The sequence below is a fragment of the Eptesicus fuscus genome, chromosome 5 (assembly GCF_027574615.1).
Source record: "Eptesicus fuscus isolate TK198812 chromosome 5, DD_ASM_mEF_20220401, whole genome shotgun sequence".
NCBI classification, from domain to species: Eukaryota; Metazoa; Chordata; class Mammalia; order Chiroptera; family Vespertilionidae; genus Eptesicus; species Eptesicus fuscus.
Window position 1 is genome coordinate 40831324 of NC_072477.1, and position 18788 is coordinate 40850111.

The 18788-nt window shown below is 39.5% G+C and overlaps 1 long non-coding RNA gene across 1 annotated transcript in view; it reads right to left on the reverse strand.

Annotated features, from left to right (window-relative positions):
- LOC129149133 (uncharacterized) overlaps positions 1-18788 on the reverse strand; it is a 38805-nt gene that overhangs the window by 16690 nt on the left and 3327 nt on the right. The window contains exon 2 of the long non-coding RNA XR_008556099.1: positions 15701-15776. This is a non-coding gene — a long non-coding RNA (uncharacterized LOC129149133). The remainder of the gene's footprint in view (positions 1-15700; positions 15777-18788) is intronic.

The window sequence follows — 18788 nt, forward strand, 5'->3', positions numbered from 1 at the left end:
AGTCTTGGAATTCATGAGATTACATATGGGGTTTCCTCAAGAACTCAGGGAATAATACTTTAAACTGTCTTTCTGAAATAACATAGGGCCTCTTTAGGAATTTAAAATGTATAAAGCATGTGAACATATTTATTTGTCTTATATTAAGAGCCATAGTGGGATTTTTATTTCTATACTTTTAGTGAATATAACCTTCTGGGGGGGGGGGGGAGGGAAGGCCTTGGTTTTAATTTATAGAATAGTTATTATTTGCTTATTTGTTTAAATAGTTCAATATTTCCACACTTCCTACTCCTCTACACCTCAAATCTGATAAGAATTTCTTACTGTGATAAGCATTGGCATACCATCTGAGGTAAAGAGGTGCCAAATAGGATTTCCCACTCAGCCTCAAGACCAGAACTTTGTAGAACAGTAAACATTGTAGACTGGATAGCTTTTTGCCCCCCAAGTAAAAGCTATGTTGTAGCCGACATCAGCCAGCAGTTGGTGGAAGACTTTATTAGCTGTAGAACACTAACAAATGCTCATCACAATCACCTATTTGTTTTTGTGGGAGAGCAATTAGATAAGAAATATTCACTTAGATGTATCCCAGGAAGGCCAAACCCATTGATTTACAAGAGGTATAACAGCAAAAGCAGACACTGCTTTATGGGCAGGAAAAAAAGATGAAGCCTCAGAAGTCATATGTTAGAAACTCAATCACAACACAACAATTTGCTTCAAGAAACTTCAGAGTTCCTCCAGGCCTAACCACCTACTATTAGTCCCACCTGCCAACACAGGAGTCCTCGCTACAAGAGTCCTGACAAGGCAAGGGAGTTCCCACTCATGAAGCAAACCTTTTCATTTTTAGACAGCTTTTATAAGAAAATCCTGATTTCCTCCTGGACAAATAATTTTAATCCTTCCCTATAATTATACCTTAAAGTATCTGATATCTGCCTTCCCTCATCTTTTTTTTCCAGGGCAAATATTACTAGTAAATGCAACTACTTTTACCGCATTGGATTTAACAGAGAATCTTTTTCACTTTTAAAACTGTGGTTAGGCCTAGGGCCCAGTGGTCGGCAAACTCATTAGTCAACAGAGCCAAATATCAACAGTACAACAATTGAAATTTCTTTTGAGAGCCAAATTTTTTAAACTTAAACTTCTTCTAACGCCACTTCTTCAAAATAGACTCACCCAGGCCGTGGTATTTTGTGGAAGAGCCACACTCAAGAGGCCAAAGAGCTGCATGTGGCTCGCGAGCCACAGTTTGCCAACCACTGGCCTAGGCTTAGGTCATAAATAAACTAAGTATCTGTGGTATGCTTATGTGATATGCTTCAAGTTACTCAAAGTTATTGCCGTCAGAAATGAACACCAAGCATATTTCTCAAATAGTTGACATAGCATGCGATCACCTGTTGTATTTTAATTTTTACATTATGAAAAGTGTAGGTTAATTTGTTTATTTCTTATAAATCTGTATTTATATGTATATAAAATGCTTTACAATGAATGTGAATGTGACTTTCTGGAAAGTTTTAGACTACATTTAAGATCCCTTTATCCAAAATCAAAATGCTGCTCCAATGAAAGTTTATTTAACCAACATCTAGGTGCTTAATTTCTTTCTTTACTGCACTTTTTGAGATTGGGAAAAAAAAGAACAACATGAGAAATATATAGCTACCTTAATTGATACATTTGTGCAGCAGTTTATTTTTGTAAAGTAGATTAAAATTGGAATTTAACTGGCAATTTATAGTATAACTTACAGCTTTTTAAAAGACCCTTTAAGGAGATTAAACTCTTAAAATGTTTAGATTTTGCTTTTAAACTTTATAATAGCACTCTTTAAAATCGCAAGTTATATATTATTTTATAGACATTTATAGCTGCTTGTTTGTTAAAAGCACTTTTTCTTGACTTCCTAAGAAGTTATTTAAATTAAGTTCTAGATGATGGGCTCTTCATTTCAAGGAAAGAGACTCAAGTTTGCCTTTGTGATAATATCACATTGCACTAAAAAGAGGGTAATAAAACCTGTGTTCTGTTTCACACTCTTCTGCTTTTTAGAAGCCCGAGCTCTTAAGCTCAAATTTGTGAAGGAAGAAAAGTAGAAGGAGAAGGAAGGGTAGCACCACCACAGTATTTTATTTTTCTAAAATTCTTAATAAACTCAGATTTTAAAAACTGTTTTAAATGCAAATCCTCCCCAGAAGCATCAAATGCATTGCTTATATATTTCATCTTAAGCATATTTTACATAAATAGATCACCAAGTCATACGCTTTAAAGGTATCGGACACGCCATTACAGGTCTAGTATTTTAATAATGTACCAATACCCAGGGCATGTATTATTAATGAGGAACTTTTTTTTAAAGAATAAGACTTTATAGCATATTTTAACATGTCGGGATGAATTTATTTTTTGTGATATCTTTCTTTCTGAGTGAAGGAAAAAGAAAGGTGTTGCTACTGTCAGCATTAAAGGTATTCCCATCAAGGGAAGGTTCAGTGCTTTGCAATAAATAGTATTAAGCAAGTCTGGTTTTGAACGGGTTACCTGGAATGACTATTGGAATGATATAATTATACAAGTAAACCAAAAACCAAGTCAAGGTCTAATAACCAAAGCATTCCATATTTAAAACTTATTCATTATATCATGTTTGGACCTATTTGAATATCTCAGCCTCATACAGTTGTTTTGGTTTTATGGCATATGTATAGCTGTTTAATAATAAATCCAAGTTAGTTTTTTGTTTCTCAGTTTTCCTGAGAGATAAGTTAAATTTATTCTTATGGGAAGACATCACAGCATGATTTAAGGAACATTGGTTTTGTGAAGGAAACCTGAGTTCATCTAAAGCCATCTCTAGGATTCTTCTCAGATAATGGTTAATGTGTATATCAACCTTGTATATTTCATCTTAGCCATTCTATCTTAGAACATTTTTAATGTGAGCTTAAAAATGTAAATAAATAATTTTTAAACATGGCTTTTGTTTTTTATACACCCTGAACTTTTACAGTTTCAGTGTACTTATCATTGGTATTTAGAGTGAAAACATGAAAATATTGCATTAAAAATTCTGCAAATGCAGAATCTGAGTCTCTTCTCCAGACCTAATAAACAGATTATGCATTTTATAAAGATCCCCAAATGATTCGTATGTGATTGAAGGCACTACTCCATTTCTGTCACAAAATTGATAACTCACACTGGTCAGTTTGGGTCTCTGTCACTCTTTTGGTTCATAATTTACTTCTAAAATCCTGACTTGCCCAGCTAGCATGGCTCAGTGATTGAGCATCTACTTATGAACCAGGGAGGTCATGGTTCAATTCCTGATTCGATGCCTGGGTTTCAGGCTCAATCCCCAGTGAGGGGCCATCCACGCAGTGATTCTCATCATTGATTTTTCTATCTCCCTCTCCCTCTCCCTTGCTCTCTCTGAAATCAATAATAAAAATTTTTAAAAAGAAGATCCGGAACTCATCTGTCACACCCACCCACTCTATAACTACATATGAAACAATTCCTTCTGAAAAAGACCTGAAAACTAATTGGAAGCTCCTTCACAGTAAATGGTAAAAGGGCCACTTCAAGATGAGTAGGAGAACCCTGTTTGGATAGCTCAGTTGGTTGGATCCAAAGCACCAGAGTTGTGGGTTTGATCCCCAGTCAGGGAACATAAAAGAATCAATGAATGCATAAATAAAATGGAAAAATAAATGTTTTTCTTTCTCTAAAATCAAAAAAAAAATTTTTTAAGAACCTAAAAGCAGCAAGAGGAAAACATCTTGTTGGTACAAGGGAAGCCATAGAGGACAATGAGCAGATTTTTCAGAAGAAACTGCAGGCCAGGACTGGCACAATATATTCAAAGTGCTAGAAAAGAAAAAAGAAAAGCTTCCAACCAAGAATACTCTACCAGCAATGTTATCATTCAGAATTGAAGGATAGTTTTCCAGACAAGCAAAAGCTAAAGGAATTCATTATCCCTAAACTAGCCTTATGCCTGGCTAATGTAGCTCAGTGGTTGAGCATCAACACATGAGCCAGGAGGTCAGCAGTTCAATTCCCAGACAGGGCACATGCCTGGTTACAGGCTCCATCCCCAGTAGAGGGCATGCAGGAGGCAGCAGATAGATTTTTCTCTCTCATCAATGTTTCTATTCCTCACCCTCTCTCTAAAATCAATAACAACATTTAAAAAGTAAAATGGCCTTACAAGAAATCTTAACTTCTTTAAGCTGAGAATAAAGGGCATTAGTAACAAGAAAACGTATGAGTATAAATCTCACTGGTAGAGGTAAATATATAGTAAAGGTGGTGGATTAATCATATATCCTATATAATAAAAGCCTAGTATGCAAATTGTCCCCTTGACCGGAGTTCCGCTGGGAGTTTGACCACTCAACCAGTCGCTATGATGTTCACTGACCACCTGGAGGCAGACGCTCCAACTGATAGGTTAGCTTGCTGTGGGTCCTGGTGGGCTGGACTGGAAAGTGAGATGTGAGGTGAGAGCCATCAGGAAGCTCCCAGGGTTTGGCCCAAGCCCCAGGCCAAAGGCTGTTCGGGGCCGGGCAGGGCTGTGCGGAGCAGGTGAGGCAGTGTGGGCGAGCTGTGCAGGCCCTGCAGTGGTGCAGAGCTATGTAGGGTGAACCCAGGCAGGGCTTTGGAGGAGAGCTGGGTGACAGGTCACAGGGAGGAGAAGGGAGGGATGTGGAGCCAGGCTCCTCGGCTGCCCCCACCCAGCAGCTTTTCTAGGCCCCTGTCAACCTCCACACCTCGCTGCCTCCCACTTCCTTTCAAGTTTTAGACTCAGTTTCTCTGCCTCAGCCCCGCCCCTCTCTCTGCTGCATCTCGGGAGCCCAATGCTGCTCCTTGGCCTCGAGCAGGCACACCTGGCCCATCCCCTAGTAATGGTGCTACCCACTCACCTGGAGTAGTTAGTAAAACTTAAATAAAAAGAAGCAGCTCTGAAGATTATAAATTATGCACTGAGAACGCTACAGGCCTTGGGACACTTCCCGTGCACGGATTTTGTGCACTGGGCCTCTAGTCAATAATAAAACATATCCTCAGGTAAGGATAAACACACACACACACACACACAACAACAACACAACAACCCCAATTCCAAATTCTTAAAGAATCTGATTGACCAGGCAGGGTATTTCTATGATCCAATCAACTATTGCCAGCAAAGGTCAGTGTCTTGGTGTAAAAGCTGCAGAGGCCACCACCTGAGAGAATACTCACAGATAAGGAATAAGCAGTAAATGAGGGATATTTGGGCTAACGGTGTGTTGGCAGTGGATACAAATGGCTTGGAAGTAAGATTCCAAGGACAGATTTTCCTGTTTATGAATACTTTTATGGAATGTCCTGCCCATTCTAAGATAAGCACCATTTTTATTCTCTCCCTCCCCCCTACCTCAGATAAAGTTTATTTACATTGGGACTCTCAAACACTTGCTTATCCATATCCTATTCTTTATTTTTAGAAATCCTCTTGAATAGTGACTCTTTACTGTCTAATGAATATTTATTTTAGATCATGACCCAGCAAATTCATGATTCAACTTTCTTCTTTTGTTCTTAAAAAAGCAACTTCTGTTGTTTTCATGCTCTACCCAAATTCCTTGAAGTGGAAAGCCTTGATGAATTACATAAAGGTTTTACCCCTTAGGATATATACTAGTATAAAGTCTGAGGCAACTTAAGCCATTTCTGAGTAGAGTAATTCACAGCTAAATAATAGTAATGAAGTTTGTGTATAGTTCCCTATCCTGTCATTTTTTTCTTTCTTTTTAAAAACTTTTTTATTGAATTTATTGGGGTGACATTGGTTAATAAAATTATATAGGTTTTAGGTGTACAATTCTATAATACATCATCTGATATTGTATTGTATGCTTACCACCCAACATCAATTCTCCTTCCCCTTCCATCACAATTTATCCCTCCTTTGCCCTATTCCAGTGGTCAGCAAACTCATTAGTCAACAGAGCCAAATATCAACAGTACAACAATTGAAATTTCTTTTGAGAGCCAAATTTTTTAAAATTAAACTTCTTCTAACGCCACTTCGTCAAAATAGACTCACCCAGGCCGTGGTATTTTGTGGAAGAGCCACACTCAAGGGGCCAAAGAGCCACATGTGGCTCGCGAGCTGCGGTTTGCTGACCACTGCCCTATTCTACCTCCCCCTACCCTTTTTTCCCTCTGATAATCACAACAAGAACCTTAAAGGAAATTTTTTCATAGATAGAAAATGATACCAATTAGCACAGCAATCTGGATCTAAAAAAAAAAAAATGAAGGGCACTGGAAATGCTAACTATATGGGCAAATGTAGTTTTTTTTTCTCTAGCTGCTATAACAAATTACCACAAATTTTGTGGCTTTAACAATACAAATTTATCTCACAGTTCTGTAAGTCAGAAGTCCAGCACAGGTCTCATTGGGCTACAATCAAGATATAGGTAAGGTTGCATTCCTCTCTGGAATCTCTAGGAGAGCATCCATTTCTTTATGTTTTCCAGCCTCTAAGATTATGGCCCTCTTCTTCCAATTTTGAAGCAAGCAATGTCTAACCCTTTTTTCATAGTCACATCTTACTTTGATTACAGCTGGGAAAAGCTGTCTTCTTTTAAAGACTCGTGTGATTAAACTGGACCCACCTGAACAATCCAGGCTACTGTCCCCATTTGAATACCCTTAACCCAATCATGTCTGCAGAGTTCCTTTTGTTATGGAAAGTAACATATCACCAATTCTGCGTATTAAGACATGGACATCTTTGAGGGACTATTAGTCTGTCTACCACAGATGTAAAAGACTTGAACACTATCAACAAACTTGAATTGACATTATAGAACTTCACACTCAAAAGCAGTAGAATATACTTTCTTTTCAAATGTGCATAGAACATTTACCAAAATAGACCTTGTTCTGGGCCATGAAAGGAGTCTGAATACAGTCAAAATGATTCAAATAATATAAAACACATTCTCTTTTAAAGGACTTTTACCATGTATCATGAACTCTTAAAATGCAACAATAAATAAATCAATAAAATTTGTCAAAGATTTGAACAAGTACCAAATAAGATATAAGAATTATAAATAAGCACATGAAAAGAATTTTCAATATCATTAGTTGTTAGGAAAAGGCTCATTAAAACCACAATAACTACATAACTATTAGAATGGTTGAAAGAAATAACCAAACAAGACAAGTGTGGTGAGAATGGTGAGACTATAAAAAGGTACAACTACTTTGAAGAACAGTTAGGCACATTCTTAAAAAGTTAAAAACATACTTACCACATTACTCAGTCATTGCTTTCCTATGTATTTAACAAAGAGAAATGAAAGCACATGTTCATACAAAGGCATATACATGAATGTTTATAGCAGCTTTATTAATAACTAGAGGCCAGGTGCATGAAATTCATGCATGGGGGGGTCCCTCAGTCCTGCCTACACCCTCTCCAATCCAGGACCCCTCAGGGGATGTCTGACTGCTGGTTTAGGCCCTATCCCTGCAGGCCTCACCACCTCTGCCTGCCGGCCTGATCACCCCTAACTGCTCCCCCCTGCCAGCCTGATTGCCCCCTAACTGCTCCCCTCTGCCAGCCTGATCGCCCCCTAACTGCTCCCCCCCTGCCTGCCTGATCACCCCCCTAACTGCTCCCCCTTGCTGGCCTGATCGCCCCTAACCACCTCAGCCCCTGCCACTGTGGCTTTGTCCAGAAGGACATCTGGAAGATGTCTGGTTTAATTAGCATACTACCCTTTTATTAGTATAGATGACCAAAAACCGAAAACAATCCAAATGTCTATCAATAGATGAATGGATAAACAAATTGTGGCATGTCCACACAATGAATTACTATTCCAATAAAAAGAAATAAGTTACTGTACATACAACAGCATGGATGAATCTCAAAATAATTAGTGTGAGTAAAAGAAACAAGAAAAAAAGAGTAACCACTGTATAATTTCATTTACATAAATTTCAAGCACCTGAAAACTAATCTATAGTGACAGAAAACAGACAAAACAGGAGGTTGTGGGAAGGAGAAGAAAGGAGGATAGAAAAGAGGAATCTTTTGGAGGTGACGGCTAGGTTAATTATCTTGGTCATGGTGATGGTTTCTCAGGTTTTATACATACCAAAAACTTATCATGTTGCATGCTTTAAACATGAGCATTTTACTGTATGTCAATTATACCTCAACAAAGCCATTACAAAGAAAAATGAAAGGGTAACCTGATAGAAACTTGCATTAGAACATAGGTGGAAAAGAATGAGGGAGAATGTGTTAATCATTATCTGTGTTCAGGTATCTGCATATTAATCCGTACAGTATGATATTTCTATTTCTTATCATTTTCCCCAATTCTCTCATTTTAGTCACAAAATAACATAGTGACTTGCCCTTTTAGCATGAGATATAAGGAGTTCCTGATTTCTTTACACCTACTATTTGATGCTTTTCTTGTTTTTATTCAAAACACATTGATATGATACTCCACCTAACTTAGAGGCTTCCAAGTGGAACTTACGCATTTCTTTTTTAAAAAATCATGTAAAATATTTTTTCTGTGCCTTCTTACTTTACTAAATTTCATCAACATTACTAATATATACTTTTGTGGCTCTATCAGGCTCAGGGTATTTGTGGGAGATGAAAAGAGAGGAAGAGGACATGTTCTATACCCTAGAAAAGTTTACAGACTACCTATATAAAAAAGAACATAAAGTAGAGATTAAAGAGAGGTGCATACACTGCTGATGGGAAATTTAGTAATCAAAACCTTGAAACAATTTGCATTAGCTTCCTGCTATAACAAATTAAAACAATACAAATTCATTACTTACCTTTCCAGAGCTTAAAAGTTCACAGTCTCACTGGGCTAAATTCCAAGTGTCCACATGACTGGTTACTTCTGGAGACTTTGAGGGGAGAATTTCCTTGACTTTTTCAGGTCCTAGAGGCTACCTGTGTTCCTTAACTCATGGCTTCTTTCTCACATCACTCCTACTTCTATCATCACATTGCCTATTTCTACTCTTATAAGGACCCCTGTGATTACATTGGGTCCACCTGGAAAACACAAATCATTTCCCCATCTTGAGATTCTTAAGTTAATCACATCTGCAAACTTCCTTTTACCATCTCTCTATATAAAAGCCTAATATGCAAATTGTCCCCACAGGAGTTTGACCTGGAGACCAATCGCTCGCTATGATGTGTGCTGAACACCAGCGGGTGATGTGGAACAAAGGAAGGCCCCGGCCAGTAGCCGGCCAGCAGCCAGAAAGAAGGCCCCAGCCGGCATCCAGTAGGCCCCGATCATCCCTGATTGCCGGCCAGGCTTAGGGACCCTACCAGTGCATGAATTTTGTGCACCGGGCCTCTAGTCTATATATATATAAAAGCCAAGCAACCAGAATGACCAGAACGACCAGTCGCTATGACATGCACTGCGGTTGGCCAATCAGCCCGATGGGGGTGGGACCGGCCAGCCCCAGATCAGTCCTGATCAGGGCGGGCTAGCCAGACCCCACCTATACACAAATTCATGCACCAGGCCTCTAGTGTTAACATATCTATAGGTTCTGGGAACTAGGAGGTGAACATCTTTGGAGTGCTATTATCTAGCCTACCAACTCTTTGACCCAAAGATTCTTCTAAGCTTTTAATCTAAAGCAAACATGAGCAGGGATTCAACTATAACAATATTCACCTGAGGAACCAATCACTGACTTGATCCCAGGAGAAGGAATTTCTTTACATCCAAAACAAAAGCTTTATTCTAGCCATGCATCACATTACACTCAGTAATGTCAGTAGTTCAAATATTAGTTATCAATATCACCATTAGAATTCAACAAAGTTTGGGACTTAGATGGGAGCAGTTTTTACATGAGAGAAATGGAAACGGGTAAGTAAAATAGGCTGAAATTCATTTTTTTCTCCTACATTTTCAGTTATTGTCATTCCAAATCAGAAATATCAAAATTGTCACTGGAAATATCAATGATACTATAATTTAAAATGGGTGCAAAATTTATCAGGATGATCACTAGGTAAGTTATGAATGTCTAATCACTGTGGTATACACCTGAAACTAATATGATAATGTCAACTGTAATTGAAAAAATTTTTTAAATGATTTAAAATTTAAAAATAAATTTGAAAAAAGAAAATTATCTCAATTGCAAGATATAATCAATTCAATTATTTAAATAAATTACGTATGATAATTAGGCCCTGGCATGCAAGTCTATAATTACTCTAAATTTGGAGGAGACTATTACGGAAATTCTGAACATTAATTTGTTTAGAGGCCTAATAGCAATGTGAGTTTAACAGTGAAGCACATCAGGAAAAAATACAATATTTGAATGCTACTACTGAGTGATTTGGAATAGAAGTTCCAAACAGAACTTCTCCATAGAAGTTCTAGGAATTCATAAGCCTCTCATGAATAATAAGGGGAAAAATCTGTTACTTGTATGCCTTTTATTCATACTATCCTTTCCTTTTCCTTATCTACTGATTTCTTGGACATTCCCTTCATCCTTTTTCAATGGCTCATGGATTTTTTTGTTTGTTTGTTACTGTATTACATGTCTTCTGACATGCTGCCTTCATATTACTTAACTTACTCAATTGCATCACTTCCACCTGTATTCCAACTACTGGCTAATGTGGTCACACCTGGTAATTTATCATTTAAAACCCTTGGAATTCCTTTCTGACCACAACTTCCTGTTCATGCCCTTCCATGTCCTCACTCCACTGAATCTGTTCTTTGTCTACATTGTTATTCCTAGTTTTTCAGTCCTGATCAGCATGAGATAAACAGCATTACCAGACAAACACAAAGGATCTTGATATTTAATGACCTGCTCAGACCTGCTTTGACTAAAAGCATGATCTGGGTTAAGTTTTAAAGATATTAAACTCTTTAAAGTAAAAAAAAATTAAAGATGTATTTGACAGGGGAAAACACAAGGCAAAGTCTGATTCCTTTAAAATCTTAATTTCCACAATTGTTTAGGCTTTTCTATATTAAAATGTTTTTAATGCTTACCACCAGTCCATTTTCAACTGCTCCTCCAATCCCGATTTTTAAATTTTGACTTTCTGGTTTGTTAGATTTCATTCTCAAGCAAGTCTTTTCAGAAGGGCCCACAAGTTTTTCATGTTACTGTCTTTTATTTTTCCTTGAATCTTCAACATTTTTCACCTTCTTAATTTGTTTCAAATTGTACAGATTTCTTAAATTCCATCTTTCCCCAGGTACTTCCTTCTAGAGTCCACTTAAATCCTATTCCAATCTGGACTGATTGAGTTCCAGATGTACAGTTGTGGTACTAAAACTTAAATTTATTATTTTATTTAGATTCACTATTTCTTTAATCCCTATTTTCCTTCTTTTGTTTTGTTTGTTCTTTGAATGTAGAAGAGTTTATTTTGTTAGAACTTATCACCAGAGGATATTTTTTCCATTGATTTTTAGAGAATGGAAGGAAGGGGGAGAGACAAAGAGAAACGTCGATGTGAGAGAGACACACCGACTGGTCATCCCCTGCATGCACTCTGACCAGGGGCCAGGGATCTATCCTGCAATGGAGGAATCGAACCCACAACCCTTCAGTCCGAGTGCCATTGAGCAAAACTGGCTAGAGCAGAACTTATATTCTGACAACTTACTAGGATAGGATATATGGAGAGTATATTTTGAGTTCCTTTATGTCCAAAAATGTCTTTATTCTCCCTTTTCTTTTGATTGATGTTTTGGATGGGTATGGATTTGTAAAATAAAACAATTTATTTGAAGGCATTGTTCCATCTATATAATAAAAGCCTAGGCGACCATTACGTCGGAACGACCAGAATGACCAGTTGTTATGATGCATACTAGCCACCAGGGGGCAGATGCTCAATGCAGGAGCTGCCCCTGGTGGTCAGTGCACTCCCACAGGAGGGGCGCCGCTCAGCCAGAAGCCGGGCTCACTGCTGGCAAGTGCAGCGGTGGTGGCAGGAGCCTCTCCCACCTCCGCAGCAGCACTAAGGAACAGCAAGCAGGCGGGCAGTAAGGAGCAAGGGGTCCTAGACTTCGAGGGATGTCCGACTGCTGGCTTAGGCCCGATCCCCGGGAGCAGGCCTAAACCGACAGGCAGACATCCCTCGAGGGCTCCTGGACTGTGAGAGGGCATAGGCCAGGCTTAGGGACCCTCCCTCCCTACCCCCCAAGTGCACAAATGTCATACACTGGGCCTCTAGTTGTTTTATAAGAATCCTTGTTGATGATGAAAAACCTGATGCTAGTCTGATTCTCATTCCTTTATAATTGGCCTTTGCCTTCAGTTAAAGGGAAGCTTTTAGGACCTTCCGTTTATCTTTGATGTTCTGAAATTTCACAATGTCATATTGAGACATGAGTCTTTTTTCATTATTTTTGAGGGGCACTTGAGATATTCTTTCAATACAGAAATTCCTTCATCTTTGAAAAAAAATATCTTGTATTAACCTTTTGCACTCGGATGTCGAGTGTGACTCGACACGGTTAGCATTAGAATAAAGGAATCGAGAAAAAAGCAAGCGAGTGCAAAGGGTTAATTTTTTATGATGTCCTCTCCATTTTCTCTATTATCTCTTTCTGGAACTCATGTTTTCAGCATATGGGACTTATACAGAGACTATTTCTTATTTTTCCTTATATTTCCTGTTTCTGTCTTCTGTTTCCTGGGAGATTTGCTCTTGTTTACCTTCCTTTCTTCTGAATATTTTATTTAGCAACCCCTATCTTTAAATTCTAGGAGCTACTTATTGCTCTTTGATTCTTTTTCAAGGCATCCTTTTGTTGATTTATGGGTGCAATATCTTCACACAAATATCTCTTTTAGTGGGAATATGTGTTGTTACTTAAAGTATTCCTCTAGAGGGAAAAAATTTTAGAGGAAAAAAATTAAAAAAATAAAAATAAAAAAGTGAAGTGTCAAAAACATAAAAAATAAAAAATAAAGTATTCCTCTAGAGAAACCAAGATGGCGGCATAAGGTATACACCTGTACATGCTGCCTCTTACAACCACACCAAAACTACAACTAAAAGACAAAACGTCTATCACCCAGAACCACGGGAAAGCTGGCTGAGTAGAAGTTCTACAACTAGAAGAAAGAGAAAAGAGCATTGAGACCGGGTAGGACATGCACAGGTGTGGAAAAGTAGAGGTACGGAGGTGCGCGAATCAGGCTGGCGACTGGGTGCACTGTTTTTTTCAATCCGAAGGGAGACACAAGCTCCCAACTGCTCTGAACTCCAGTTTCCAGCGAGACTCTGGTGACCCAGTTTCCTACGGAGAGAAGAGGGACTATCTGCCATTGGGTCGGAAAGTGAGGGTGGCTCTCTTGCAGAGGTGCTCGCAGGAATCATTGTTTACTGTGCTGGGGCGCGGGACGCGTGCACATGAAAACGCGGAAACGCAGAGAGGGCTGACTGGCAGCCATCGCTGTTTGCCACGTCCTAGCCTAGTGACTCCCTGAGACCCTGCCCGCCCAATTTACAAACCCACCCAAACTGTGCACAGCAGCTTTTGCATATGAATGGCCTGCCCTTTTGCAGCTTAACCTAACAAACTGCAGCTGGGTTAGCTCCAAAACTCCCAAACCCCAAGCAAAGAGGAGAAATCAGCAAGAACCTACAACCAAGATTACTCTACCCAGCAAAGTTATCATTTAGAATTGAAGGTCAGATAAAGAGCTTCACAGACAATAAAAAGCTAAAGGAGTTCATCACCACCATGCCAGGATTATATGAAATGCTGAAGGGTATTCTTTAAGAAGAGGAAGAAGAAGAAAAAGGTAAAGATAAAAATTATGAACAACAAAGTGACAACAAATACATATCTATCAACAAGTGAATCTAAAAATCAAGTGAATAAAAAATCTGATGAACAGAATAAACTGGTGAATATAATAGAATCAGGGGCATAGAAAGGGAGTGGACTGACAATTCTCAGGGGGAAGGGGGAGTGAGGGGTGCGGGAAGAGATTAGACAAAAATCTTACACCTATGGATGAGGACAGTGGTGGGGGGTAAAGGCATGCGGTGGGGGGGAAATCAGGTGGAGGGGAGCTATGGGGGGAAAAAGAGGAATATCTGTAATAATCTGAACAATAAAGATTTATTAAAAAAAAAAAAAGAATATGTGCTCTCTTGCCCTAACTGGTTTGGCTCAGTGGATAGAGCGTCGGCCTGCAGACTGAAGGGTCCCAAGTTCGATTCTGGTCAAGGGCATGTACCTTGGTTGCAGGCACATCCCCAGAGGGAGGTGTGCAGGAGGCAGCTGATCAATGTTTCTCTCTCATTTATGTTTCTAACTCTCTATCCCTCTCCCTTCCTCTCTGTAAAAAATCAATAAAATATATTTTAAAAATAATAATAAAGTATTCCTCTATCTTCTGAATTATTTCTTTTCTTTGAGTCTATTTTTTGTTTATCTGTTGTCTCTCATGTTTTAATTTTTCCTAAAATCTTCAGTGATCCTTGGTTACACATTTATATTTAATAATAATACATTTTAAAAAAAATACCACAACACTTGTCTCCCTGGCTGCATGAAGATCAAACTCTATTATGAATAACACAGTAATTATCTGGGACAGGAAGTTCATGACCAACAGACTACTTCAGTGGAAACAAATGGTCATTGATGTCCTTCACCCTGGGAAGGCAACAGTTCCCAAGATAGAAATTTGGGGAAAACTAGTCAACATTTATAAGACTATACCAGATATTATCTTTGTGTTTGGATTCTGAGCCCATTTTGGTGGTGACAAGACCACTGGTTTTGGCATGATTTATTTTCCTTGGATTACACAAAGAAAAATGAACCCAAACACAGACTTGCAAGATATGGCATGTATGAGAAGACCTCAAGAAAACAGAAAGGAATGCAAGAACAGAATGAAGAAAGTCAGGAGAACTGCAAAGGCCAATGTTGGTGCTGGCTAAAAGTGAGCTGGAGATTGGACAACAGAAGGAATATTCTTCAGTGACTTTACCTGTGGTGATTGTGCAGATTTTTTATGAGATTAAACTTTACTAGAGGCCCGGTACACGAAATTTATGCACGGGGGCGGGGGGGGGGGCGGGATCCCCTCAGCCCATCCCCTGCACCCTCTCCAATCCGGGACCCCTGGGATCGGGCCTAAACCAGCAGTCGGACATCCCTCTTACACAATCCTGGACTGCTGACTCCTAATCACTCACCTGCCTGCCTGCCTGGTTGCTCCTAACTGCCTGCCCCCCTGCCGGCCTGATCACCCCTCACTGCCTCTATGTGCCGGCCTGATCGCCCCTTACTGTCCCCCCTGCCGGCCTGGTCACATCCAACTGCCCCCCCACCAGCCTAGTCACCCCTCACTGCCCCCCCTGCCAGCCTAATTGCACCCCCCTGCCGGCCTGGTCACCCCTAATTGCCCCCCTCGCTGGCCTGGTCATCCCTTACTGCCCCCCTGCCAGCCTGGTCACCCCTCACGGGCCCCCTGCCAGCCTGGTAGCAGGCAGCCATCTTGTGAGGGCATGACAGTCAATTTGCATATTACCTCTTTATTATATAGGATAAGAACTTAAAAAAAAAAAATACAAACAAACACTTACGAGTCTGTGTGAAGGATCAGGGCCCATTGCCTGGCAGACTTCCCCATGAGATGAGTTGGCTCTTTTGTTGCAGTATCTACAAATGTTAGAATCCAAGATCTTTGTTGTAGGGTCATTTGATTTCTCAAGAAAAGAACCCAAATATCTCCTTTCTGTGGGATAGTATCTAGCTGCCTGATATTCTGGAGGCAGAGGGAGAAGAATGAAGTTTTGACTTTTAATTAATGTCTATTTTCAACTCCACATTTCTTTCCTACCTTCTTTAATTAAACCAGATACTTTTGAGCCCCAAGCCTCTCCCAGGTCTTTGACTGTATGTATGTTTACATGTATTTTAGTTGCAGCTACCTCTGTCCTGTTTCATCTGTTCTCTTCACTTCCTTTCCACCTCACCTCAATCCCATCACTCTAGTTGAAATTCATTAATGTCATGTTCACTGGTGGCCCATATTTTGTTTCCATAATATTTATGGGCTTATTCTCCTTTTATTCTTTCTTTGTTAATTAAGTGGTGTTCTAGGAGGGAAGAGGAGATATTTTTATATGGCCATTCTCCATACAGAACAGGATATTTCCTCCCTCCCACCTCCCCCCACCCCCGCCCTTAATCCTTTGTATTTTGGTCTAACCGCAAGAATTCCATTGAAACTGCTCTCTTGAAAACATTTCAAACAAATGTATTTTTCATTTCCTCCTTCCCCAGAAATCATGTTTATTGTCCCAGAGAAAAGGGTCACTAGAGCCTTCAAGAAAGCAGTCCACAAGATAGAGAAGAGATGATGTGGAGTAAGTTCCTAGAAGTCATGACCTGGAAATAGAGTATTTTGATAGGGAGAATAAATACTGAACCGAGAGAGTAGGTCCCAATTTCCATTTGGGACTGTTGAAGATCATCTTTGCAGGTGTCCTCTGTGTCAGCATGGAGTGTCCACAGCAAGAGAGAAATAATGGCATCACCTATTGGCAGATGAAGTAGACATGGTGCTTCTGAGGATCCCTTGGCTCCCACGTGTTGTAGAAAGGGATGCAGATGTTTCCACATTAGATAAACATCAGTAGATACTCCATAATGAGGGCCTTCAGTAAATTTTTACTGAGGTCTCAAAAAAAAGATCTTACTATTAGCCAAGTGAAAACTGGTAATTGCGAAGAGAAATTAAACATAAAGTTGAAAATGGCTGAAGGTAGGGCCTAATTTTGAAAGAAGTAAGACAGTTTCTAGGGCTAGAGAGGCAACGATACAGAAAGGCCCATATGGACAGCCAATTGAAGTCAAAGGATAGCATTGCAAAGAATAAAAGATTAATTTTGGCTGGCTGTCAACGTTTCAGAGGACCTCTAAATCCAGGTAATTACAATATATAGGAATAAGTGCTAAGCTTAGGGACACCAAATTTTTCAGCTTGATTCCTTTTGATCAGACTTGTGGTACTAATTCTCTATATTAGTTGGGGGACAATTTAGTTGCTAATATTCAGCATTTATATTTTCAGAGCTGTGTACACATCACAAATCCCTATCCTTCATAGAAAATAGCTAAAGCTTCTGCCTAAAAGTATACTCAGGAATGTATCCTCCCAGATTTTAAAAGCAAAACTTTGGAGGCTTGAAAAACCCCTAGATTCTAGCATAATTATTGTTTCCTTCTGAGACAGATTAAGTTTATCTTGATACAAGACCAAAAATAGTGGGTTGGAGAGTAGAAGTTCCTCTCCTTTTTAATTATTTATTAATTTAATTTAATTTATTTTAAGAAGCTCCATATGGAGGGCTTATTTCCATTTGGTTCTTTCTTGGACAACTCTTTATTAGCTAATTCACCCTTTAAAATTTTACATGATTCTAGCATGAGAAAGTAAAAATAGCATAAGAAACTTGTCTATCTTTGAAAGAAGCAATCAGGTATGAAATTTTATTTTATGGTAATGAAGATATGCTAGCTAACAGTTCCTTTAGTGGCTTTTTTTTTTTAATCCTTAGCCACGGATATATTTTTATTGATTTTGAGGGAGGGAGGGAGAGAGAGAGAGAGAGAGAGAGAGAGAGAGATCATTCAGTTGCCCCCTGCAACCTTTTAGTATATGGATGATGCTCCAACCAACTAAGCTACCCGACCTGGGCAGCAACTTTTATTTATTTATTTATTTATTATACTTAAACAAAAATTGATTTCAGAAAGGAAGAGAGAGGGAGAGCTAGAAACATCAATAATGAGAATCATTGATCAGCTGCCTCCTGCACGCCCCCTAATGGGGATCCAGCAGGTAATCTTGGCATGTACCCTGACCAGGAATTGAATCATGACCTCCTGCTTCATAGGTCGACACTCAACAACTGAGAACACTAGCCTGGCCAGGGCAGCAGCTTTTAAATAAAAATATAACAATAAAGATAAATATTTTTAAAGAAGGAAATCACCTATGTGCCTATTGTCCTACTTGAGTAACTGTTTTTTATTTTTGTGTTTTTTCTTTTGCCTGTGTGGCACAAAACTGTAGAGCTGGAAAACACTCTGGAATTCAACCAGTCCAATTTCTTCATTTTCATACGAGGAAACTAAAACCCAGAGAGTTATGAGGTTAGCCCAGAATAATACCTTACTGCCTCCTTTAAAAGAAATTTTAATGTTAAATTTTAAAAAATCATTGTTGATAAGATCGTATATTTACTCCATAGAGAATGCAACTGCAAGGGGAAAATCATCTCTATTATGTAATACTAGAGGCCTGGTGCATGAAATCGTGCACAGGTAGGGTCCCTAGGCCTAGCCTATGATCAGGGCTGATCTTCCCTGGCTGCCGGCAGCTGGCCCCGCCCCCCACCGCAGCTACTGCCAGTCACCCTCCGTGTGTGGGGTGACTGGTGGGGTAATCAGGGCCCTGGCGCCACCTGCAGCCGCTGCCACCCACCCTTGGTTCCTCATTCTCCATCAGGCATTGGAGCCTGCCAGCCGGAGGGGAGAGACCCAAGAAGTTGGCCAGCAGACCCTGATTGGGCGATCAGGGCCTGCGGGCTGGGGAAAGCTCCTGCATTGAGCATCTGCCCCCTGGTGATCAGTGCGTGTCATAGCTGACTGGTCATTTCACTG